The following is a 26786-nucleotide window of genomic DNA, read 5'->3' on the forward strand; positions in this document are numbered from 1 at the left end:
GTAAGAGCGGTAGGCCGCCGAATGCCACCGACCTACTCTCTGTATTACAGGGCCCAGGTACCCCATTGCCGCCACCATAGAGGCCGCCCTAATCCTGAACGAATGGGTGGCAAATTTAACCCCTTTTAGCCCAAGTTTATCCAGGGCCCGTGCAGTTACCACCCAAAATTGAAATTGGGTAAGTGGGGAACTGTCTATGTGATGAAATAATGGTCCCTCAGAATCCCCTCTAACTGCCACGAACTGACGTAACGCCCTAACTGGACACAAACCGACCTCCCCGCAAGGCCCAAGAGTAACTATTACGCCTTTTCCCGACTGATCTGTTTTAGATTGCCTAACCTTCATAACAACTTGGTCACCTCTAAAGGTAACGTCGCCGGACTGTAATGCACGGTTAGACTGATCCTTACACAACTGTAACACCAGTTTGCTAGCCCTGAAAAGTCTGTCAGTGCTGCTGCGTGAAACAGGGTAACTTCATACTCTGAACAACACACCTCAGGCCAAATCTGGCCCAATCTTTTAAGTAGGGAAGGGGAAATAGGCTGCCGTAGGTCCGCCCTTGTCCCTCTTTCCTGAGACCAACCCTCCAGCATCTTCCAGACCCTAAAGTCCCCTGTGTTCTCTACCAATCCCTGGGCCTTACTCACAACAGTGATGGCCACCAGCTGCCCTCTAATGGACTTAACTGTCAAGCCCCTTTTCTTTTGGTGTACTAAAAACTGCATCAAATACAGCACGGGCACGAGCCAAATTTCCCGCAGTTCTGAATAACCTGACTTGCCGGACAGCCCTCTTGTATGCTCTTCTGGTACTTGGAGCCAAGGCTAAACTGATTGTGGTGGTGATAGGGGAGGAAGCATCCCAGAGGCACTCTCTTAGCTGTGGGGTGCCGCAGGGAGTGGTCCTATCCCCGATGCTATTTAATATCTATATGCGCCCCCTTGCCCAGATTGTCAGGAGATACGGACTGGGCTGCCATCAATATGCGGATGACACCCAGCTCTATCTATTGATGGGTGGCCAGTCTGACTGTACCCTGGAAAATCTAGACCTGGCGTTACAAGCCGTGGCCTCTTGGCTCAGACTGAGTCGGCTGAAATTGAATCCGACGAAGACGGAGATTCTCTACCTGGGTCGGGGCGGTCCGGGGAGAGAGATCCAGCTGCTGGCTCTTGATGGGGTACCACTGATACTGGTCCCTAAGGTCAAGAGCCTAGGCGTGCTTCTTGAGTCCTCCCTTACAATGGAGGCTCAGGTGGCAGCCATTGTTAGATCTGCCTTCTTTCATCTTCGGCAAGCACAGCAGCTGGCCCCTTACCTGGAGCGCAACGACTTAGCGATGGTAATCCATGCCACGGTCACCTCAAGAATAGATCACTGTAATGCTCTCTACATGGGGCTACCCTTGACGCTAACCCGGAGACTACAACTAGTGCAGAACACTGCGGCACGGCTGCTAATGGGGCTGCCGCGACGGGAGCACATTCAGCCAATGCTGAGAGAGCTGCACTGGTTGCCTGTTGTATTCCGAGTTCGCTTCAAGGTGTTGGTATTAACCTTTAAAGCCCTCTATGGTCAGGGACCGGCCTATCTACGGGACCGCCTTTCCCCATATATCCCCCAGAGAGCACTGCGATCAGGGACAAAAAATCTGTTGTCTGCCCCTGGCCCAAGATAAGCCAGACTATGTGTAACGAGATCCAGGGCTTTTTCGGTGGCAGCGCCAGAATTCTGGAACACCCTCCCAGAAGCTATAAGGGCCCTGCGGGATTTGTCTGCGTTCCGCAGGGCCTGTAAGACCAAACTGTTTAAACAGGCTTTTGTGGTCTAACTGAAAAAGGGCTGCCACCGGACATCGGTGGGTCTGATCATAGTTAAGAAGTCAATACTGCCTATACTGGACTGAAATAGCGCTATAGAATGGTTTTAAAGTTGATATGTAAATTATGGTTTTATATGTTTTATTGGATTAATTGTTTTTATAATGTTGTAAGCCGCCCTGAGTCCGCTTGCGGAGAGGGCGGGATATAAATAAAAAGTAATAAATAAATAAATAAATTGCCCTACCGGCTTCAACCCTCCAAGCTGCCACAGCTCCTGAGGCATCCTGACCGGCCATGGGTTGGCTTCCGGAGCCAGCTGGCGAAAACATTCCATCTGTTGGCGAGACAGGGCGTCCGCCACACCATTACAAATGCCAGGCATGTGCTTAGCCAATAAACAACAGGTTCAACTGAAGGCAGCACAATGTAAAAGCTCTAACCAGGTTCATTACTGATACAGATCTGGAGGACAATGAGTTAATCACATGGACCTCCGCCAAGTTGTCGCATCAGAAATGCACCACATGGTTGGCTAGTTGATCTCCCCAGAGCCACAACGCCACTACAATGGGAAAAAATTCCCAAAATGTTAAATCCCTGCGGAGCCGACCAGCCAACCATTCCCTGGGCTACTTCTCAGTGCACCAATGTCCCCTAAAAAATACCCCAAAACCAATAGAACCCGCAGCATCAGACATTATCTGGAGGTCAGCTTCAATCCGCATGTCATCTCTCCAAAAGGAGATCCCGTTAAAGGATTCCAAAAATTCCTCCCACACCACCAAATCTTTTCTCATACCTGCGGTTATCCTCATTCTATGATGAGGCAGATGAAGGGAACCCATTGCATCACATAGACGCCTCAGGAATGCCCTTCCTAACGCAGCTACTCTACATGCAAAGTTCAAATGCCCCACAAGCTGTTGAAACTCCAGCAGAGACACCTTACGCTGCCCTTTAATCGTTGCAATGCACCTCCGCAACCCCTGGACCTTGTCATCCGGAAGCCGCGAGGCTTGCCTACAAGAGTCCAACTCAATCCCAAAAACTGTCAACACAGATGCCGGGCCTTCCGTCTTTTCGTGTGCCAATGGCACCCCTAGCTCGTCAGCCAATTGGACAAATACATCCATTAGTCTGACACATCGCCCCGAGTCAGCAGGACCCACAAAAAGAAAGTAATCAAGGTAATGAACCGTTTCGGTCAACCCTGACTTCACTTGGAGCGCCCATTCCAAAAAGGAACCGAATCGCTTGAAGTCTGCGCAAGAAATCGAGCAGCCCATTGGCAATGCTCGATCCATGAAATACTTACCATCAAACATAAAACCCAGCAAAGTCCCTAGGGTGGATGGGTAACAATCGAAATGCTGACTTAATGTCGCATTTTGCCATTTCAGCCCCCTTTCCACATGCCCGCACCACTTTGACTGCCTGGTCAAAGGAGGTGTATTGCACCGAACAAAGCTGCTCAGGAATGGCATCATTCATGGATCCCCCCCCTTGAGTAAGATAGATGGTGAATAAGGTAGTATTCTCCAGGTGCCTTCTTAGGCACCACTCCAAGGGGGGATACCTTGATGTTGGGTACGGGAGGAGCCTCGAATGAGCCAATCACCCAACCTGCACGGCATTCCTTATCAATTTTTTCCCTCACTATCTTCTCCATACCCTTAACAGAATGAAGATTGAACACCATACAGGGCGCCCACTTACCCTGATACAGAATCCAAAAACCGTTAGTAAAACCATCCAACAAATAAACTCTATCAACAGCTAAAGGATAACCCTCTAATAACTTTGTAAGTACTCTCAGCCGAATGGGGCTGGGACCCTTTTTCAATCTGTGGCGGGTTGCCCCCACCCCATGCTCACTTGGTGCCACTCCTTGTCTTGGCTTTGATACAGGTTGAAAATGCATGAGATCTCCCACACAATGGGCACTTGTGCTTAAATTTACAAGCTTTCCTTGAGCAAACACCTTGGGAAGTGAATTCCCAGCATAACAGTCGGTGTTGAACCGACTGGCCCGCTACTGTTTGGGCTTCTGACGTGCTCTGTAGCTTGTGCACAAGGTGGCCACAATCCACTTGATCACCCGCATTGGTTTTAGCAGGAGACATCAATTGGAGCCACAACTGTTGATTTATCTGGTTCCACGGAAAGGCCGGGTTAATCGCCGCTCTCATTCGGAAGGCATCATCGTACTGCATCCAGTCTGCACCGATGAAATCGGTATATGCCTGATAGATAATATAACAGTACTGGAACAAAGGCGCAGCCCAGAAAGGCTGCGCCCTCACAATAACCCCAGCATAAATCAGGAAACCTGGCAACCAGTTGGCCCAGCTTCTGTCAACCTTCCTACGTTTCAATTTCTCTTTCTCGTCAAGGTCCTCTTTCTCCTTCTTCTCCAATTCCCTATATAGCAGGCTAAATACATACACATATTCGCCCCGCAAAATTTTTTCCCACGTAGCAGGTGTCAAATGTTCCCCCAATGGCATCGCAGTATCTCCGAAGGGGAAAGCTGGAAAAAGCACCGACCCGTAAGGATTGGGCAAATAGCCCCATGCTGTCCACTGACCATTAGGCCACCCTGACTGCTGCGGCATCATCATCTGCCCCCCCTACAGGAGAACACCCTGCACTCCTTGCCCATGGGCTCCTTGCACCGATGCCGCCGCTGTAACCTCAACCTGAGACTGCATAACCCTGCCTAATCCAACCTGGCCTGCCCCCTGCTGAGAAGGGGCTCCCACCACCCACGTTGGACCCTGCTGACCTGGGTATACCTACGGTGCCCCCCGCCCCATAAATGGGGAAGCGATGCCAACTGCACCCCCTCCCACCGGTGTAGAAGGGGAACCCCATATACCCCAAGGCCATGCTTGGACTTGTTGGGGCTGTAAATACTTACCGTCACCAGGTGGTGGAGCGACCACCACTGCCACTGGTTCTGACTGTGTGGGCCGTTCCAGATCACCAAGCAACTCCTGGACCTCGACCCCTCCATCAGACTCCACATCCATGTCAGGCTCCACTCCAGGCATTTGGTCCAACGGCTGCTCCCTGCCACCACTACCTTTCTGTAATGCAGAAAGTTGTGTGAGTACCTCCTGCTCGAAAGACATCATACCCGACCACCCAGTAGCCTTGGAACGCCCAGACCCACCCGACAACACCCTGGAAAAAACCCTCGCACATTCAAGGGCCCCCAGCTGATCCATAATCGCACGCTGTGTCCAAGCGGAGTCCTCCTTACCATCCGCAACCTTGTCTATGCGAACCCTCTTCTTATGGGGCCGAGCAGGTTGCTTGCCTTAGACGGTCCCTGCCCCTTCTTATGCCCCATCTTCAAACTGCAATTGTATAGACCCACCTGCATCACTACCAAAGTGGGGCTACCCTGCGTTAAAACGCGTGACCTACTGTCTCAGCAGGGGCTGCCCCACCAAGCCTGTGCAGATGATCCACCAAGCCCCCTTTTCAGTAAGGGAGATAAGAATTAGAAGAAGGGGGGTAATAAAATACCCCACCAACAAAATACCCCCTCTAAGGGTCTACTACCCTCTTTATCCCCACAATATGCCTCTGCAAACCACGTTCTGAAAAAAGGGGGGATGGCCTGGCTGGGGGTGGGGTTAAAAGCGGCATGCACGCCACCGCTAATGTTCCCACCTTTTTAGCCCCAAGTTCCCCCTGCCATGAGAAAATAGCCCCCGTAAGAGCCCAACACCACAAAGCCTGCTCCCAAGCACCTCCCAACCCAGCTTAGGCACTTCAGCCCCAACTCAGCCAGCCACCGCAGTCCTGACGAGCTGCCGTTCTCCGCCACCACTTCTCGCCACCACCTGAATTGCGGGCCTCAAAACTCTCAAGCTCCGGAGAGGCAACACGCGTCTCTTCCGAGAGCTGAAAAGAACTGCGACACACAGGGCGGGGCTAGGACTCTTATAGTCCCGGTGCACCGCCCCAACAGAATCCCCGGATGCCCAGGAAGCCTCCCAGTCTCCGCCTCCTCCAAGGAGGCAAATGCGGCCCAACGACCTATGGCCTCTGATGCAGCGTGGCCGTAGATGGGCCAAATTTTGTCCATAATGTCCATGATTTGCATAGGTATGTGTGCAGTACAAGGAATTTCATGTTCAGATGAAGAACATTGTTGGAAGATTGCTGTCTTGTAGTAGTGAATGTATCTATCATATGAAATAGTACACCCAGTGGGAACAAAGGCCTATGAAGAAAGAATGTTAAAGTTCTTTCATAGAACAAAATAGGAGTCAAGTTGCACCTTCTCTTTCTGCTTCTCTTTAGTCTGTTCCAGAACTCAAACACTTACCTTTTCTTCACAGGCATATAGACATGCCCATTCTGTCCTTTGAACTGGGAGCTTCCTCAGAGCAATCTCCTGATTATGGCCCATCAAGTCATAGTCATTAAAGAACATTAGGAGTCAAGTTGCACCTTTAAGACCAACGTAGTTTTATTCAGAACGTAAGCTTTTGTGTGCTCTCTAAGCACACTTCATCAGACGAGGAATCCGGTACAGTGAGCAAAGCCACACATAGCTGGTAGTCAGTGGCTCAAAATGCAAACTGGTACAAATTTAAGATCCAATGACAGTATAGTAAAATTATCTGGTAGGGAGTGGTTTAGAATGCAAAATGGTACAAATTTAAGATTCAATGGCAGAATAGTAACATTAACAAATTGAGCAAACCTTTGATCTGAGTTGCATAAGTATGCAAAAGCAATAAAACAGTAAGATGTCAAAATGTGAGAATGTCTGTTAATGACTATATTGTATTAAGCCTAGGTTCAAAGAGAGAAATTGCTGAATTACAAATTATTATGAAACTTGGAACAAACACTTCCTCAGGACTGAACAGGGATATTTTTTTTTATCCCATTATAGATGCTAAACCCACTCTCACTGAGTAAGTTATACATCCACAGTATTCCAACGTATTTCTCTTTTAGAATAGTGTATCAGAATGATTTTTGTATTGACATACTCAAAATATGGATATTGGCTGTTTATCTCATTGCATATACTTAACCCATTTTCACTATATTTTATTGTATTCTTTTTCTCTATGGCAAACTAGAATGATGTTTACATGTTAAAAAGTAAATTAGGTGGACAAGAACATCACTATCCAATGTATTTCTCTTTTAACTGTATTGACATACTCAAACAGGGATATTGGTTGCTTATCCCATTACATATACTGAACCCATCTCCCACTAATTTTAATATATTTTTCTCCTAATGGCAAACTATATATATGTTACATATTAAAAGGTAAATTAGCTGAATGGGAAATCTTCTGAGATATAAATACTTTCCTTTTGACCCAGGCTTAATACAATATAGTCATTAACAGACATTCTCACATTTTAACATATTACTGTTTTATTGCTTTTGCATGCTCGTGCTACTCAGATCAAAGGTTTGCTCAATTTGTTAATTTACTATTCAGCCATTGATTCCTAAATTTGTACCATTTTGCATTCTAAACCACTCCCTACCAGATAATTTTACTATACTGTCATTGGATCTTAAATTTGTACCAGTTTGCATTCTGAGCCACTGACTACCAGCTATGTGTGGCTTTGCTCACTGTACCGGATTCCTCGTCTGATGAGGTGTGCTTAGAGTGCACACGAAAGCTTACGTTCTGAATAAAACTAAGTTGGTCTTAAAGGTGCAACTTGACTCCTAATGTTCTTTAATGACTGTGACCTAATGGGCCATAATTATCAGGAGATTGCTCTGAGGAAGCTCCCAGCTCAAGGGACAGAATGGGCATGTCTATATGCCTATGAAGAAAAGGTAAGTGTTTGAGTTCTAGAACAGACAGAAAGAGAAGCAGATGAATGTGATTTGGATGAAATGCCCTGGTTATGCAGGAATTCTCTCTCTCTCTCTCTCATCCAAAGGGAACAAACCAGGCAGTGCTACCCCTTGGCCTTGCCATTACTTTTGGGAGGTGGACAGTGTGTAACAGTGTATATGCATTATGCCTCATTCTTTTTGCACCTTAAGTTTGTATGGTCACTTTAATTATGAAAATTGTTACCATGACTAGTTAAAAAGACACCATGCATAGACACAGCTTTCTGTTTGCATACACATATCCCCAGCCCAATCATGATGCCTATTTGGACCTGACTGGATTGGTTGAAAACATCTGGAAATAAGAAAGTGTCTCCCTGCCTGTTACTACCAGCTGTTATGCACAACTAGCTGTTCAGGATGGGATCCTGATCAGAGTGACAGCATGAAATAAATCAGAATGCAGTATCACCTTCTGTTTTCACCTTTTTCCCTCTTTGATGTAGTTGTTACTTGTCAGCATTCATTTTTTCATACATGTATAAAAGGAAATTGGTGCTAAACAGATATACTAAATAAAATATACTATTAGTTAAACGTTTGGGGACTGTAGGAAATATTCATCCAACTAGGTGACTTGGCATGCTGTGTTTGGTTTTCTACGTGCTCTGCTTGTCTTGTGGAAATATACAGTAATACTTTTCTTCAAAGCTTTCTTTTGTGAACTTTGAAAACTATCTTTGCTGAAATCATAGGATCTTCTGAAAGAGTGGGAAAGGATTGGGGTGGGGGACAGTATCAGGTCTGTTTAATTTCACCCTGCAGAATATAAAAAGGTGGCAGCATTCCTGGCAAAGTCCTGAGCTCCTTTTTACTCTCCCTCTTAGTTATTCTGTAATTTGTGGCCCCTGCTGACTCAGTCAGCCGCCAGAATCACTGCTGGCACCACAGCGTATTAAACAACAAATGAAACAAATGCACAGGATGGCTGGCTTGGCTGCTGACAGGCTGGCTGGTTGACACACTGCGTATACAAAGAGCAACACTGCTGTCTGTAGCCAACACCCCTTGCTTGTCTGTGGCACAATCTCTTTGTCTCTCCTCATCCATTTTAAAGGAGGACTGGGGGAAAAAGGGGGTGGGAAAATGGTATGCATCTGTTTGAAGAGCCCGTGTGGCTGTACACTGTAAAAAGCAAAAATACATTCACTCAATGCTACATATTTTTCACATTTGTATCCTACTCCCTGCCTACAGAGCTTTGAGGGTGAGCACTTTCACACATGCTAAATAATGGCATTTCCACCCACTTCAGCCACTGTTTGCAAGTGGATTTTCTCAATTCACACAGTGAAATCCAGTTGCAAAGCGCATTGGAAGTGGATTGAAAGCATGTTATTTAGTTTGTGTAAAAGCGTCCATAATTAGCCATCCCATTTTATCCTCCTAACAATGCTCTGAGATAGAGTCAGTAGGGAGAGAGAATGACTTGCTCAAGGCCATTCATGAAGGTTTCTGGCAAAGAGGGGATTTTAATTCATTTAATTTATTAATTTACTTATTTATACTTTGCCTTTCTCTTCTAAGGGGAACCAAAGTGGCTTATATCATTCTCCTGATTTCCATGATTACATCATTCTCCTAATTCCATTCATCTGATTTTATCCTCAAAATCACCCTGTGAGGCAGCATAGAGTGAGACCAATTTCCCACTAGCCTTATGCTGCTCTCACTCTCCTCTTTTCCACCGGGCATCTGTCAAATTTCACACTATCTGCCCCGGGGCTGCAACTCTCTCCACCTCTTTCACACAGCAAACAAGATCCTCTAAAAACCAGTTTCTGATCGCCACACAAAAAAGGCAAAGCTATTTGCAGCCCCAAGGCAGATAGTGTGAAATCCAATGGAAGACCCGCTGAGAAGAGAAGCATAAGGGTATCATAAGGCTAGTGGGAAATTGGTCTGAGTGTGTTTGACTGGCACACAAGGTCACCCAGCAAAGTTTCCATGGAAGAATGGGGATTGAAACCCAGATCCTAGTCTGACTTTCTAACCCCTGGACCACACTGCCTCTCCAGATGCAAAAGTACTATAGAACTTTACCTCTAGTGTTTAGGTTTTTAGGTGTACATCTCATGGTGTTGATTGGTAACCAGGTTTCATATACTCTGTTTAGGTTCTGAACTTCAAAGTATCATGTAGCTGCCAGATGCGTTATGAGTACGCATGCATCTTATGAGTACAGGAGACAATTTAGACCAACTGACATTTACCAGGTCAGTGAGAGCCTTTGTGGGATAAGCAATCCTCCCTTTCCAGCCCACTATGCAGTTAATGTCACCTGATACAAGCACATTCAGGCCAAATTTGCAAGATGTTTTGCCCCCTTTTGAGAGGGTGGCAAATTGCACATGTGGAATTCCTGTTGCATCAGAGCTTTCTTGGCAAGGTACAAGGGTGGGCACACTTGCTCCTCCAGTTTGCAAAATACACAAAGGCTTGTGGGCCTAGCCTAATGCATGTAAAGAGTATTGTCTCTGTATAATCTGTACTTTATAATATGTAGAAAAGACAGTGCAACACTCCCATTATTTAAGTCCTGCTGAGTTTACCAGGTCTAGAAGTTGCTGTCACTTGTAAAAGAACTAGGCCCAGAGAATCAGTTAGGTCCACCCACTTGATCACACAGTGGTGGCTAAAGTGGGCAAAGCCTTTTTAATGTCAGAGGCAGGTTCCAGATAAAGCTTTGGAATTAACATGAGAAAGCTGTTTGGCTCTTTCTCTGGCCAGTTTTTTCTACTCCCCCATGATAATGTCCGTGGTGAACTGCTCAGGCCTTGGCCAGGCCAGACACCCTTTCCCCTGCCCAGCAGGTGACTCATGCCAGGTCACCCACTTCATTCCACTCTTGGCACAGGGCTTGGCCAGGCAGTCCCTCCCAGTGCTGCTTCGGCTGCCAGTTTACAGTGCCAATGACTGCCCAGCCCTGCACAGGGAAAAGGCCACCCCTCACTTGAGGCTGGGGTGGCCCCAATAGGACAGCACTCCCCCCTTCAACTATTGGCCCACCAGTGTCTTTAATGATCAGTCTGCCTTCAGCAATGTCAAAAACTTTACAGCACTCTACAGACTATATTATAGACAAGTCAACATGTAATTGGCAGCTCATAAGTAGGAAGTATATGCATGCAGTCCCCCCGCCCCCAATGCAGAAGCACTGGAAGAAAAAGTTTCATCATTCCCACTGAAAGTTATTAGGCATACAAAACCATAAATCAGCTGACAGATAGCCATACCCATACAATCAGAAAATATTTTTAATAAAAAGGACATGGAAGTACTATGAAGCCTCAAGACAATTGTTTCCCATTGTTATCCAATACAATCATATCTTTATGTGTTCATCACATTATTTTTCTTTTCTTTCTTTTTCTTTTCATCGCACTTCTTTTTTGGCTCAAACTGGCTGGGACAAAATGTTTTCAGTTAATGGAAAATTGCAGCATATTATGTTAGATAATCTTCGCAATTTTCCTATGGGAGGAAACTTTAAATTCACAGAGTTATTTGCCTCAGGACATGCATACAATATTTTAATACTCTCCTTGTTTGTTGATGGAAGTGGACTATTGTGCCATAGAAAGAAAGCAATTCTGAAGCTGGAAAGAAGCTCCTCACCTTTATGGCACTTGCATTTCATTAGAAATTCAATAATAATAATAATAATAAATTTATTTTTATATCCCGCCCTCCCCCGCCAAAGGCAGGCTCAGGGCGGCTAACACGACACGGTATATACCATAATTACAGTAAAATACAATATCATTACAAACAATTAGACAGTTAAAACAAATAAATTACATTCATAAGTTAAGTTAAAATTAAATCAACAGTTAAACCGTTACGAAATTCAGTTGTTGATGATGAAAAACGATGATTCATCTGTCAGTTGTGAGAAGGAGCTTCTCATGGGCTGGACATTCATGATGAAAATGTTCCATAAGGTACATGTTCCCACATCAAATGTAATTGCAACAAATGGACATTTTCTGATATGAATGGCTGGCAACAAAAACAAAACAAAGAGACAAGCCCTGCATTTCACAGACCAGAAACTGAAGAAAAGCCTAAGAAGAGCCCAGCTGGATCAGACCAAAAGTCTGTATAGTCATATCTAGTGTCCTGGTTCCCACAGTAGCAAAACGGATGTCCTTATGAAAAGGATAAGCCAGATGTTGTCAGTTCTGGGCTGTCATAACACAGGCAGAATTTTATCAACAGAAATTTTCTTATCATTCTTGCATGACATTCACACTAATTTGTTACCCCCCCCCCCCATTGTATACAAGTCTTTTTAGTCACTTGACAAAGTTTTGGTCTTTGCTATAAGCTCAGCAAAAAGTAGAAGCTATATTAGTAGGTTTGAAACACAAAATGAGTTTTATTCTATATCTGGTTCCATCCTGAACCTGTTAGAGACCTTCCTCCCCCCCCCTGGAAAAAAAAATTGAAATAATTACAGCTCAATTTGTGTTGAAATATGAGGCCTTGGATATTAAAATGTGATGGGCTTCCTAGAAACATATCAGAGCCAAGTCTCAGTGTATATACCTCAGGAAAAACCTATGCTTTTCCTCTCAGAGGTGAATTTACATGTGTACTTCTCACCAGCTGTCCTTTCCCATTCCCAATCACATGTTGTGACGGTAAGGTATGGGTTAAACAAATTATAACAGCACCCTGCCTCACGGTCCCACTGGATCGCTTTTATGTGCTGTTTATGGCTACCCCAGCCCCTCTTTCTCCTCAGTTCTTCCTTTTATAACTTTTCCCTCAGGACTATAGAACTCAAGGGGTGGGTATGATATGGATATCACTCTTCTAGTCTCTTCGGGGTTTTTGCTTTCAGATGGATGTATAGTTCAACTTGTAGGGGACCACAGCAGCTTTGACAGTTTTCCCAAATTATAGGCACCAGAGAACGTTAACGTAAACCACAGATATTTATTTGAAACACAAAGTCTTAAACTGGGGATATGGGAGATATTTACATGGGCTATAAAGTATCTCATGTAGTTAACAAGTTGCTCAGTCACTTCAGGCTTTTTAATATCTTTCTTTTTCTTACTCTTGGCGGCGGCTACAAGCATAGACAGCTTCAAGAAGGGATAAGCATATAGAGCAGAGTTCCATCAGTGGCTACTAGCCACAGAGTATTGTTGGAACTCTCTGTCCAGGTCAGTGATGCTCTGTATTCTTGATGCTTGTGGAGGGGCCCGGGGGGGCACAGTGGGAGGGCTTCTAGTCCCACTGGTGGACCTCCTGATGGCACTTGGGGTTTTTTGCCACTGTGTGACACAGAGTGTTGGACTGGATGGGCCTGATCCAACATGGCTTCTCTTATGTTCTTATGACTGCTTTTGCACCTACATTGTATGTGACATCAGTTCCCTTAGGGTCATAGTTGGGTCAAAATTAAACAGCATCGGGGAAGGAGTCAAAAATGTAACTCACATGGAGCTGTGTGGCCATGTGCATGGAGAAACTGCTGCTCAAACCAGATTTCAATAATAAATGTTTATTGTGTAGACATAGGCCATTACAAAGTTGGTCTAATATAAAACAGGAATAATAGAAGACAATCATTAAGATAAGAAACCACAGCTGAAGAGAAAATAATATTCATTCTTGTGGATGTAGACCCATATGTTACTTACATGGCAGCCCTATACACTCCGGCTGGCAAGAAAAATATGTGGAAAAGTGGTGTCCAAAACTTAAAATCTATAGTTTTGTAATCCATTTTAATTGTGTGATATCAAGACAGATAAGCAGCCATTAATGGCAGTGTGAGTCAGACGCAAACAAATATCAAATTGTAAAACTATTAAAAATTTACACAGGTGTTCATATATACAGTTGACTGACTTTTCTTCATTCACAAACTTTTGGCAGTTCAATGCAGCAAAGGTGTGGATATCGGGGGTGGAGGATTTAAAGTGCCACCGTGTATGACTGCATTCATGGACAGTAATCCAGCAAACAGGCTCAATCAACTCACAAGCAACCTGAACTGCCTGTCAACAATCAGTTCCCTGCTTACAGTAAGCCAACAGGATGGGAGCTGAACTGGCATGTGCTCACTGCTCACACTTCTCTGTCTTGTTTAAAAAATTATCCAGTATCAAGTTCCTTTGGGCTATTATGCCATTTCTGTATGAGGAGGAAACATTTAAAAAAAAAATTAAAAAAAAAAACTTTGTGTGCTTTATCTTCAATAATATATTTGCATGTGTTGAAAGAATTAAGTGAAATTATGCATGGTAGTCATGAGAAAATCTGATTTCGGGCATCCTCCATTTATTTCTGATTTGTGTCTTCAGCCTGGCAGACTGAAGATGAATGTGTTAATTTTATGTAGTATTATAGATGTCAGATTAAAGCCCTTATTGAGTGCTTCTGGTGCATAATTAATAGCAGGACAAGCAAATTCTGACAGAACACTAACAGTGCAATTCTATGCAGGAATACTCTAGTCTAAACTCAATGACTTCATTTGGTTTAGACTGGGGTAACTCTACTTAAGGTTATACTGTGAATCAATTGCCTAAAAGACTCAGAATATGAAATACTCTCTTCCCTGGAGAAATCAGTAAAAAGCTAAAAATAAATAATAATAATTAATGAAGAGCATGATAAATATATCCTCTTTTTAAGCAAAGACAAAACAAAGCAACTTATTGCGTCTTTCTCCATAACAAACAACTGCTTATATTGATGAGCTAAGCTAAGTATAAAGCCACTTGGAAGACAGGAAGAAGGTTAACCTTACAATGGGAAGACGAACTCTGAACTCTTGAAGTACATGGGTCACTTTCCTACTCTACAGTAATGATTAAGATCAATGTCAATATCAACATTTCTGAAGACAGGAGACTCCTGCCCCATCATCTTTAATATATGGTACTGATTATGGGCTGCCTCCCTTTTGAGATGCAATTGGATAGATATTGAATAATTAGTTTTAAGCACGTGTTTGTATCAGAAATGTATAAATGAAGCTGATTATTCTACAGGAGCTGAATAAGTGGAGAGCCTTCAGTGCAGCCAAAAATAAAGATGAAAATTAGTACTGAAAATCACCAAGGCTTCTGACACATTAGTTAATTAGCACTCTAGAAACAAAACATGCAGTAACAGGAGCTACTGCCTCTTCTTGTGTTTCTTTTTGAAAAATAAATCCAAATACAGATGGGTGTGGGACAGATCAGCAATGCAGTCTTGGAGGAGGAGCAAAGAATGGTCTATTTGTAGAAATGTAAAGGTATGTCCATCTGCTTTTTTGGAATCTAACAGAGAGGTGTAGTTCTTCAATACAGTTGTCTGTTTTAGTTAATTTACAGCACAATCCTGACAGTTACACCCTTCTAAACCCAAGAGTGATTCTCTGCTTTGAACTTCTATTCTCTTCTTACAGACTAACTGAATAACAACACCCTGTTTATTGCTGACAGGGCAGAGCTCCCATATATTAATTCCTGACTCTGTCAGGAATTCCTATTAATTTCTGATTCTGTGTCTTTAAGGCTTTATGAAATCCAGTAGTGGCAATACTCCCCAGCTCTGAGTTTCCAGGCTATTGAACTGAATTGTTAACAGCAGTGTCTTTATCTAGGGGTGGAAAAAAGAAGCCATATTTAAAGTATATGTCATTGATTCACAAATCTGCAATTGACCATATGGTCAATTGATAGAAATAGTAATAGGAAGGAAAGAAGAGCCTTAATACATATTTGAGGAGCAGGATCTAAAGCTAGTGGAATAATAGGTTTATGTCAACCTCCAAAAAGCTATTTCATCTTGCAGCATTGAAAGTTCCTAAAGTACAAAGTAACTTGTACATTTTTTTGCTATAACCTGGATCTGCCACCTCATATGAAGAAGAAGATGATATTGGATTTATATCCCACCCTATACTCTGAATCTCAGAGTCTCAGAGCAGTCACTATCTCCTTTACCTTCTCCCCACCCCCCACAACAGACACCCTGTGAGGTAGGTGGAGCTAAGAGAGCTCTTACAGCAGCTGCCCTTTCAAAGATAACTCCTATGAGAATTATGGCTGACCCAAGGCCATTCCAGCAGCTGCACGTGGAGGAGTGAACTTAACCACTACACCAAACTGACTCTCTCATCCCTGAAGCATTCCCATCCCTGCATTCACTTTTAAATACTAAGAACTGGCCCTTATCCAGATTCCATTCTACTCAAGAGATGAAATTTAGGCTTATTACTTTAAATCAGTGGTGTACCTAGCATATTTGACACTCAGAGTGGAAGGACATACAATGCGGCTTATTTGTGACTAAACATGCAAAGAATTTGGGGGTATTAGAAAGGGAGGCATCCACTGAAGGAGGAAGTGGAGAGAGAAAGCTTTGACTGGATTTTTTATTTACAAAAAGCAAGGAGTGTGTTTGAGATATGGTGATGGAGACCTGTTGAGCACCTGGTGCAGAGAGGCAGAAGGGGTGCCCCCTAGAATCATAGAGTTGGAAGGGACCTCCAGGGTCATCTAGTCCAACCCCCAGCACAATGCAGGAAACTCACAAACACCTCCCCCTAAATTCACAGGATCTTCATTGCTGTCAGATGGCCATCTAGCCTCTGTTTAAAAACCTCCAAGGAAGGAAAGCCCACCACCTCCCGAGGAAGCCTGTTCCACTGAGGAATCGCTCTAACGGTCAGGAAGTTCTTCCTAATGTTGAGCCGGAAACTCTTTTGATTTAATTTCAACCCATTGGTTCTGGTCCTGCCTTCTGGGGCCACAGAAAACAATTCCACACCATCCTCTATAGGACAGCCCTTCAAGTACTTGAAGATGGTGATCATATCACCTCTCAGCCACCTCCTCTCCAGGCTAAACATCCCGAGCTCCTTCAACCTTTCCTCATAGGACTTGGTCTCCAGACCCCTCACCACCTTCATCGCCCTCCTCTGGACCCGTTCCAGCTTGTCTATATCCTTCTTAAAATGTGGTGCCCGAAACTGAACACAATACTCTAGGTGAGGTCTTACCAGAGCAGAGTAAAGCAATATCATCACATCACGTGCTCTGGACACTATACTTCTGTTGATACAGCCCAAAATTGCATTTGCCTTTTTTTTTTTTTATTGCCTTTTTAACCACTGCATCACACTGTTGACTCATGTTCAGCGTATGATTCACTAAGACCCCTAGATACTTTTTACATATACTACTGCTAAGACAAGTCTCCCCCATTCTATAACTATGCCTTGGATTTTTCCTACCTAAATGCAAAACTTTACATTTATCCTTGTTGAAATTCATTTTATTGATTTTAGCCCAGTTTTCCAGCCTGTCATCCTGTACCCTGTTTCTGTCTTCTACTGTATTTGCAACTTATTGATTTTAGCCCAGTTTTCCAGCCTGTCAAGGTCATCCTGTATCCTGTTTCTGTCTTCTACTGTATTTGCAACTTCTCCCAATTTAGTATAATCGGCAAATGTAATAAGCATTCCCTCTATTCCTCCATCCAAATTGTTTATAAAGATGTTGAACAAAACAGGTCCCAGGACAGATCCTTGAGCATTCCACTTGTCACTCCTCTCCAAGAGGATGAGGAACCATTCACAAGCACTCTTTGGGTGCGATCTGTCAGCCAGTTACAGATCCACCTAACGCTAACAGGATCCAAACCACATTTTACCAACTTGTCAACAAGGGTAGTATGTGGAACCTTATCAAAAGCCCTTATCAAAAGCCTTACTGAAATCAAGATAAACTATGTCTATAGCATTCCCCTGAAAGGTAGTCACTTTCTCAAAAAAAAGAAAACAGGTTAGTCTGACATGACTTGTTCTTGAGAAACCCATGCTGGCTCTTAGTAATCACATCCATTCTTTCTAAATGTTCCAGGACCGACTGTTTGTTGAGTTGTTCTAAAACTTTTCCAGGTATAGATGTCAAGCTGATGGGTCGGTAGTTACCCAGATCCTCTTTTTTCATCTTCTTGAAGATGGGGACTACATTCGCCCGCCTCCATTCTTCTGGCACCTCTCCTGTTCTCCAAGAATTCTCAAAAATAATAGGCAGAGGCTCAGAAATTACATCCACAAGCCCTTTTAGAACCCTTGGATGCAATTCATCTGGCCCTAAAGACTTAGTCTCATTTAAAAAAACTAGGTGTTTATGTACTACCCCTATGCTGATCCTAGGTTGGAACTTCATACCCTTATGATATGTTCTGTTTTTGCCATGTTGAGCACCGTTTCCCTCAGAAGAGAAGACTGAGGAAAAGTAGGAAGCAGTTCCGCCCTCTCTTCATTACCTCTTACAATTTCACTTTCCTGCCCTCGCAATTGGCCTACCATGTCCTTGCTCTTTTTCTTACTCTGAACATAAGAAAAGAACCCTTTTTTGTTGTTTTTAGCATCTTTGACCAGCCTAAGCTCATACTGAGCTTTAGCTTTCCTAACTTTTTCTGTACAAGCACTGGTGATTTGTTTATATTCATCCTTGGTTATAAGGCCCTCCTTCCAATTCCTAAAGGAGTCTTTTTTATTTCTCAAGTCTTTAGAGAGCTGTTTATGGAGCCAACTCGGCTTCTTTAGGCTTTTTCCATTTTTTCTTCTCATAGGAATCATCTGTGATTGCGCTTTCAATATTTTGATTTTAAGAAACTCCCACCCCTCCTGAACCCCCTTCTTCCTAAGTATTTCTGGCCATGGGATTTTACCCAGCATAGTTCTAAGTTTATCGAAATTTGCCTTTCTGAAGTCCAACCTATAAGTCTGACTGCGTATAGCTTTTCCCTTTCCTAAGACTGTAAATTCCAAAATCACCTGGTCACTACAGCCCAGGGTGCCCACTATTTCCACTTTTTCAATCAATTCTTCCTTGTTGGTGAGAATGAAATCCAAGATAGCAGATCCCCTTGTTTCCTTCTTCACTTTCTGGAAAAGGAAGTTGTCAGCAAGAAAAGTCAGGAATCTATTTGACTTTTCATTTTTAGCAGAGTTGGACTTCCAACAGATGTCCGGGTAATTGAAATCTCCCATGATCACTGTATCCCTTCTCTTGGAGAACTTTGCAATCTGTTGTAGGAGTATCTCATCCAAGTCCTCTGCCTGGTTCAGGGGTCTATAGTAGATTCCCCCCATAATATCAGTGTTATTTCTTACTCCTTTTATTTTTACCCAGAGATTCTCAACTGCGCTGGCATGCTCAGATTCACATATTTCCTCACAAGTATATACCTCCTTCACATATACTGCTATGCCTCCGCCCTTTCTCATTTGCCTATCCCTTTTAAATAAGTTGTACCCCTGAATCCTAATATTCCAGTTGTAAGTGTCATCCCACCAAGTTTCAGTAAGGCCTATTACATCATAGTCTCCTTCCTGTATTAGGCCTTCCAGTTCCTTCGGTTTGTTTTTTATACTCTGTGTATTATTGTAGAGACATCAGAACTCACATTTTATGCATCCCGAAGGTTTAGTTTCCATACAAACCTGCAAAGATTTGCAGAGAGTGGCACATATGCTAAGTAATGTTTAGCATATGCGCCACTCTCTGCAAATTTTTAATGTTCTTATCCCCAGTTTCTGGCATCATATGAGGCTTTGAATTATTGTCTCGCTTCTCCGTACAATTTAGTTTAAAGCCCTCCTTATTAGGTTAGCAAGGCTGTTACCAAACACCCTTTTTCCTGCTGCTGTAAGGTGCAAACCATCTCCCGATAGAAGACCACCATCTCAAAAGTGTAAGCCATGGTCCAGAAATCTGAATCTTTCCTAACAACACCACTGACATAGCCAGTCATTTATTTGAAGTATTCTTCTTTCTCGTCTTAAGCCACGGCCTTCAACAGGAAGCACTGACGAGAACACAACCTGTGCGTCCAGCTCCTTCACCTGCTGACCCAGTCTTTTCTAATACGTTCAGGGCTATGACGGGCAGTATCATTCGTTCCCATGTGGATCAGCAAGAAAGGATAGTAATCCATGGGCTTGATAAGTCTTCCAATCCTTTCTGTCACATGCTGGATGCATGCACCCGGCAGACAGCAGACCTCTTGGGATGACAAGTCCGGTCGGCACACTTTGGGCTTCACCCCTCTGAGCAAGGAGTCTCCAATCACCACCACCTTCCTCTTCCTATATTGGGGAGCAGAAGCTCCAGGCTTCTTATTCACAGGATCCTGAGAAACTTTCTTCAAGCTTCGTGGAAGCTGGAAAGTAGCCCTTGTTCCAGTGGTTCAGAATCAGTTACTGTGGGAGATCCTGAAACCTATTGCTGAGCAGCAGAGGCTCAGAATATCTCCTGATTTTCTTTCTCCTTCGGGTTATATTTTTCCAGGAACCCTCCTCCTGTGTTGGGTTCTCTTCTAATGGCTGAGATACCATTTCCTCTCCTCCCTCTTGTCCTTTCAAGAGTGCCTCATGTGTTTTGTCAAGAAAATCCTCACCTTCCTTTATACACTGTAGTGTGGACATTCGTGCCTCCAGTCTCTGTATCTTTTCCTCCAGCAGGGCCACTAACTTACACTTGCTGCAAGTGTAATTGCTGCAACTCTCAGGTAGAAATACAAACATCCCACAGTCTTTACACATCACTGCCTCTCTCACCAGCCATACTGCTACAATCCATTTCAAAATTTTCTTTATCTTGACTTCTCTTTAAATCTCACTACCAACTGCCACTTGAAACTACTTGTGAGTAACTACCCACCTTTCTACAGAACCCCCAGGCTACGAGCCACAGGCCAAGAGCCCTTTGGCTCACACATAAGGCTCACGCCTCTGGCAAGGATGAGCCTTGCAAATTAAAGGCTCAAGCTCCCACCCACCTCTGACTCAACAGTCAGAGCAACAGCAGAGGGTGGGGCCAGCAATTACCCTCAGGCAAACAAGCTCTCCTCCCTCAGCAACAGCTACACAAAAACAATCAGAAATCCTTTTCCAGCAGGCACCAAGCACTCACACAGTTCCCTCCCACAGCAACACTAGGTAATGTTCCCCAGCAGTTTTAGAAAAACAAATCAACTCTCATCTTACCAGCAGCTCTGTTCTAGCTCCAAGCACCTTCCTCTACTGCAGCTGAGCCACTTCTGCCCTAATTCCAGTACAACCCTTGGAGCTTTCCTAAAGAAGGGGTGGGCTTTAAAAAAGAGTATCAAGGGTTTGAAAGAGGAGGGATTGTTTCTAAGCAGGCAAGTCCCTTGGTACACTGGTTTACATTGCAGTCCCCACAATCTCTGCTTCCCTATCACTTTGTCTTTTAATAATGATCTTTGAAGTATTCTTTCATCAGAATTATCTAGAACCTTTTTACCTTATCAGACAGGATAAGATTGGCTTAGAACTTTTAAACAGAACACCAGCCACAAGCAGAAATGTCATACCTTCTCAGCTTTAAAATGTAACATGAAGGTATTGGCCTTCTTTTTTTGCATTTCAGCCAGACCTTCTCAAGCTGGACATACAATATGAAATTACTTTCCCCCAAAAGACCTGAGTCCAACCCAGAAATGTTTTAGGGGACATATTAGAAACCTTCCAATTCACACAAATTTCAAAATTTCTTTTGTCATTGTTTTTATAGGGACACCAGTCCCCAAGTAGGGACAGGGGATCTGACTGGCTGTCTTTCGTGGCCTACTTGAAAAAAGCAGGAGCTGTGTTTGCCTGCCTGCTCTTTTCAAGCAGGGGCTGTCCATGGCTGCCCTGCAAGTGGTGAATTCACAGCTTGCATGACAGGCATGTGAGGTGCCCACTCTTTTTGAGTGGGGCCGTGCACGCCTGCCTCACAAGTATCAAATTCATTGCTTGCAGGGCAGGAGCATGCAGCACCCACTTTTCCTCCAACCATTTAAAGGCAACCATTTAAACCATGTAAAGGTTCCCTTTAAATGACTGAGGAAAAACAGGGGGCATGCATGCATCCCTAATGTGATTACGTCACTCTGTGGGACATCATCATATCAGGGACAGCCCTGTCCCCTCATGGAATGCCCCCCAAATCCACCCCACTGAGGAGATGAGACCTGGCAACCATATTTAATTATGCTTAGTATCATATTTGAGTGTATTTTATCTATTACTGAATCTGTTTTCTTAGCTTTGTTGTGAGTCACCAAAGACTTCTGTAAGGTGGGTTTGCAGTTCTAAATATATATAAACATTGAAGCTATGGCAGCATAAAGATATTTAAAAACAGCCACACATTTTTCATGAGTGGAGCTTACCCACCAGCATCTTAAAGTCCAAAGCCTGACATGAAAGTTTTTGCAGTCTCCTGGAACTATGGAAAAATGATACTATAGATCTAGGTCAACTACCTTAAAATGAATAATTTAGGTAACATTTTGTATTTCAAAGTTTAAAAGAATCAGGACATTTATTTTGGTGGTTGCTGTGTTCTCTTCTAAGTTTTTCACAGAAGTTATGATAACTGATAAGAAAATCTCATTGAAAAATTCCAGATGAGTACAAGCAAATCAAACTAAAAGACCTGACTGTTAGAGCAAAAAGTAGTAGTTCAAAGTGCTATACTGCAACCTAAAATAGTAGTTCAAAGCACTATACTGCAACCTAAATTGACCATTTTTTAGGCTTGCCAATCCCCAGGTCCCAGCGGGAAATCCCCCGGATTTGCAGACTCCTTCCCACCCCCAGCCAGCTGGCTGGGGAGGGGAAGCCCCTCCCCAACAGCCACCATGTGCCTTTCCACCTCTGATAGTTTAGAAGAACCTTGGAAACTGCTTGCTTTTTAGAAGGTATGTGTGCCTTTAAATCACAGGAGCTAGGCTGAATGGGGGTGGGGTGAGCCAGCAGAACAACGTAGTTGTTAGCAGTGAGCAAGGAAGGGAAAGGGAGTCCCTTCAGAAGTCATTTGCACAGCAAAATAGAGATTAAAGAGAAGACTAGAATCTTTGGTTTCCCTGTGTTAGTCTGAAGAACTTAGTTGTACAGCAGGTGGCTAATTACAACAGCTCCTGTGAGTAAATTGCCCCAGTGAGACCAAAAAAATGTGTGCTTCCATACTATGACTATTTTGGCTGCTTTGTGTGGGTATGTGTGTGTGCTCACTTCCATTTAATGAACATGGAGCTCCTGGGGAAACACAGAAATGCAGGGGAACTGCACTCCTTATTTTTATTTATTTATTTTAAGGAATGGGAAAGTCTCTTGTCTCTACCTCCAAAGTAATCCAGACCCAGACCCAAAGTCCCCATGTATTTTCTGAGTTAGACCTGGTAACCTTATCGGGGGGTTTTGTCTGCTAGAGGTTTAAAAAAAAATCTGAGAGTTTTAAGCGTATACTAGTGTTTAATGCTTAGACAGGGGCTTGGAATACTCAAATTCAAATCCCTATTCTGCCATAGAAGCTCACTATGTGAACTTGGACCACTCATTCTCTCTTGGTCTAATCTGATTCACAGAGTTCTTGCTGTGAATATAAAATGGAGGAGGACAATTGATGTTAAAAGACACTTGATGACCCCATTAAGGAGAACTGTAGGGTATAAATACTGAATAAATAAATACATTCTCACTTATCTTAACCTACCTCACAGTGTTGTCAAAAGGATGAAACGGAAAAGGACAAAGCCATTCATGCTATCCTGAGCAACTTGGAGGAAGGGCAATATATGACTGTAATAAATAAAATGGGTTGGATCTAGACTAAATTGATAACTTTCACTGACTCCCCCCTTCCTGCTGCAGACTCCCCTCAAGTCATTCCTCAGGGTCCCCTATCCCTCCCAGTAGACTGCAGTGGGAGGGGTATGATTGCCAGCCTGAGGCTGACAACCAACATGAAATGGGGGTGGGGAGGGGGGGGGCTTACCAGTTCTGGCATCCATGGTGTCACAATGTCACTTCTTGTTCTATAGTTTTACCATAGTGTTTTGGGTGAATGTTAGAGCATCAATGTCACTTCCAGTTCTCACCAGAAATGACATTATGATGCTAAGGGGGACACCAATTCCCCCCATTCACCCCCTCCAGTCTGTTGAGTGGATGTGGAAAATGGGGGATCTGGAGAGGAGGTCTCTTGCTATAGTGGAAGATCTCCCTCCCCCATCCCCCAAGATGAGGGCAGCAAGACAGTCTCACACACAAATCACTTTACATATTTTATTGTAATTTTAATGATAAGGCAAAAAAGCACTATTATCTGCATGTTATGCCCATGGTGGGGATGAGGATAAAAGCCATATTGAAAGCTATCTCTTGAGTGTGTAGTAGTTTGCCCAGCCTCTTAGCCATCACACTCTACCTGCTCGCAGTTGTGCCCCTCTGTCTTTACAAAACAAAATATGTTTTAACTTTTAACAAGGGATTTAAATAGAAATTATATAGGCAATGGTAAATGGCACAAGAAGTGGATTTAATAGAAGGCTGTAATGCAATTGTATGTAAACAACAATGAAAGTGTAAATGAGTTCATGTCAATTGGGAGATAATTTGATGCCAAACAATAAAGCTCTTTTCCTCTAGATAAAAATGTCAAATGCAAATAATACCACAATACAAAACAAACAGCTTGGTTTTTGCAAGCGTTAGAATATAAACAGTGCAATGATGGACCAGTTAAACAATGGCAGAGGCATAAAATAGGAATAGGAAGCAGAGTCAATCTGACATTTAGGAACTCTTGTTCAGGTGCCGATATAGACTTTCAGAACAGATATTTTCCAACACAGGAATAAGGGGAAGAACCCCTTGCACTAGAGTATGCTGTAAACATCTGAAGACCGTAGTGTCTAAGTTGACTGATTTATACATTGAAAACTCTAATTAGCAGTGTGTTCCCACTTGAGTACATGCTTGCATGATCTTCACACATGATGGGTGCATTCACACTACACTAACTAATGCGGTTTACATCTGGATTTTTGCTATTTTTACACAGTAAAAATCTGGATGTAAAATGCATTACTTAGTGTAGTGTGAATGCACCTGATGTGTTCTATCAGTATACATGGTTTTCCTGACACCATTTTGAGTGTAGAGATGTTCTCAGGGATAGCAGTGGGAATGTGCCCATCCCACCTGTATTACATTTTTATTGAGTTATGTGTTGTTGTTTAGTTGTAGAGTATTAATTTTATTGTTATATTTTAATTGTCTTTATGCTTGTAATCCAGCCTGAGTCCATATGGGGCAGGGCGGAATATAAATTTGCTAAATAAATAAATGTTAAATGTTGAACAGTCTCTCTGAAGCTCCCTCTTGAAGTATGTTCTAACTGACAATTTAAAGAGGGTAAGACATAAGAACATAAGAGAAGCCATGTTGGATCAGGCCAATGGCCCATCCAGTCCAACACTTTGTGTCACACAGTGGCCAAATATATATATACACACACACTGTGGCTAATAGCCACTGATGGACCTCTGCTCCATATTTTTATCTAACCCCCTCTTGAAGCTGGCTATGCTTGTAGCCACCACCACCTCCTGTGGCAGTGAATTCCACATGTTAATCACCCGTTGGGTGAAGAAGTACTTCCTTCTATCCGTTTTAGCCTGACTGCTCAGCAATTTCATCGAATGCCCACGAGTTCTTGAATTGTGAGAAAGGAAGAAAAGGACTTCTTTCTCTACTTTCTCCATCCCATGCATAATCTTGTAAACCTCTATCATGTCACCCCACAGTCGACATTTCTCCAAGCTAAAGAGCCCCAAGCGTTTTAACCTTTCTTCATAGGGAATGTGTTCCAACCCTTTAATCATTCTAGTTGCCCTTTTCTGGACTTTTTCCAAAGCTATAATATCCTTTTTGAGGTGCGGTGACCAGAATTGTACACAGTATTCCAAATGAGATCACACCATTGATTTATGCTGCCCTGAGCCTGCCTAGGCGGGGAGGGTGGGATATAAATAAAATTTATTATTATTATTATTATTATACTAGCTGATTTGTTTTCAGTTCCCTTCCTAATAATTCCCAGCATGGCGTTGGCTTTTTTATTGCAATCGCACACTGTCTTGACATTTTCAGTGAGTTATCTATCACGACCCCAAGATCTCTCTCTTGGTCAGTCTCTGCAGTTCACACCCCATCAACTTGTATTTGTAGCTAGGATTCTTGGTCTCAATGTGCATTACTTTGCACTTGGGCACATTGAACCTCATCTGCCACATTGACGCCCACTCACCCAGCCTCAACAGATCCCTTTGGAGTGCCTCACAATCCTCTCTGGTTCTCACCACCCTGAACGATTTAGTGTCAACTGCAAACTGCTTACTCCCAACTCCAAATAATTTATGAACAACTAAAGAGCATGGGACCCAGTACTGAGCCCTGCGGCACCCCACTGCTTACCGTCCTCCATTGTGAAGACTGCCCATTTATACTCAGTCTCTCCTTCCTATTAAATAGCCAGTTTTTGATCCATAAGAGGATCTGTCCTTTTACTCCATGACTCTCGAGCTTACTAAGGAGCCTTTGGTGAGGAACTTTATCAAAAGCTTTCTGGAAGTCAAGGTAAACAACATTTATTGGGTCTCCTTTGTCCACATGTTTGTTCACTCTCTCAAAGAAATGTAACATCCCCTCAAAGAAATGCAAGATCTTTCCTTACAGAACCCATGCTGAGTCTTCCTCAATAACTCATGTTCATCAATGTGCCTACTCACTCTGTCCTTGATAATGCTTTCTACCAACTTTCCCGGTATTGAAGTCAGACTGACTGGCCTGTAATTTCCCAGATCTCCTCTGGAACCCTTTTTAAAGACTTAACCCCCTCCCTACACCACCGTCTCATCCACACAAACTAACAAACTTAAACCCTTCCTCCTTACACCATCGTCTCATCCACACATTGAGACTTCTAATTTGTGCCTGTCTCTCCAGCCCTGCACGGGGAACAGGTAGCACTTCTGAGAAGGCTACCTTGGAGGTCCTGGCCTTAAGTCTCCTGCCTAGCAGCCTAAATTTTTCCTCCAGGACCTCACAACTTCATTTCCCCACATCGTTGGTGCCAACATGTACTACGACCACTGCCTTCTTCCCAGCACTGTCTATCAGCCTATCTACTACATGCGTAATGTCCGCTACCTTCGCACCAGGCAGGCAAGTC

This window comes from Heteronotia binoei, unplaced genomic scaffold (assembly GCF_032191835.1).
Source record: "Heteronotia binoei isolate CCM8104 ecotype False Entrance Well unplaced genomic scaffold, APGP_CSIRO_Hbin_v1 ptg000047l___fragment_1, whole genome shotgun sequence".
NCBI lineage: Eukaryota > Metazoa > Chordata > Lepidosauria > Squamata > Gekkonidae > Heteronotia > Heteronotia binoei.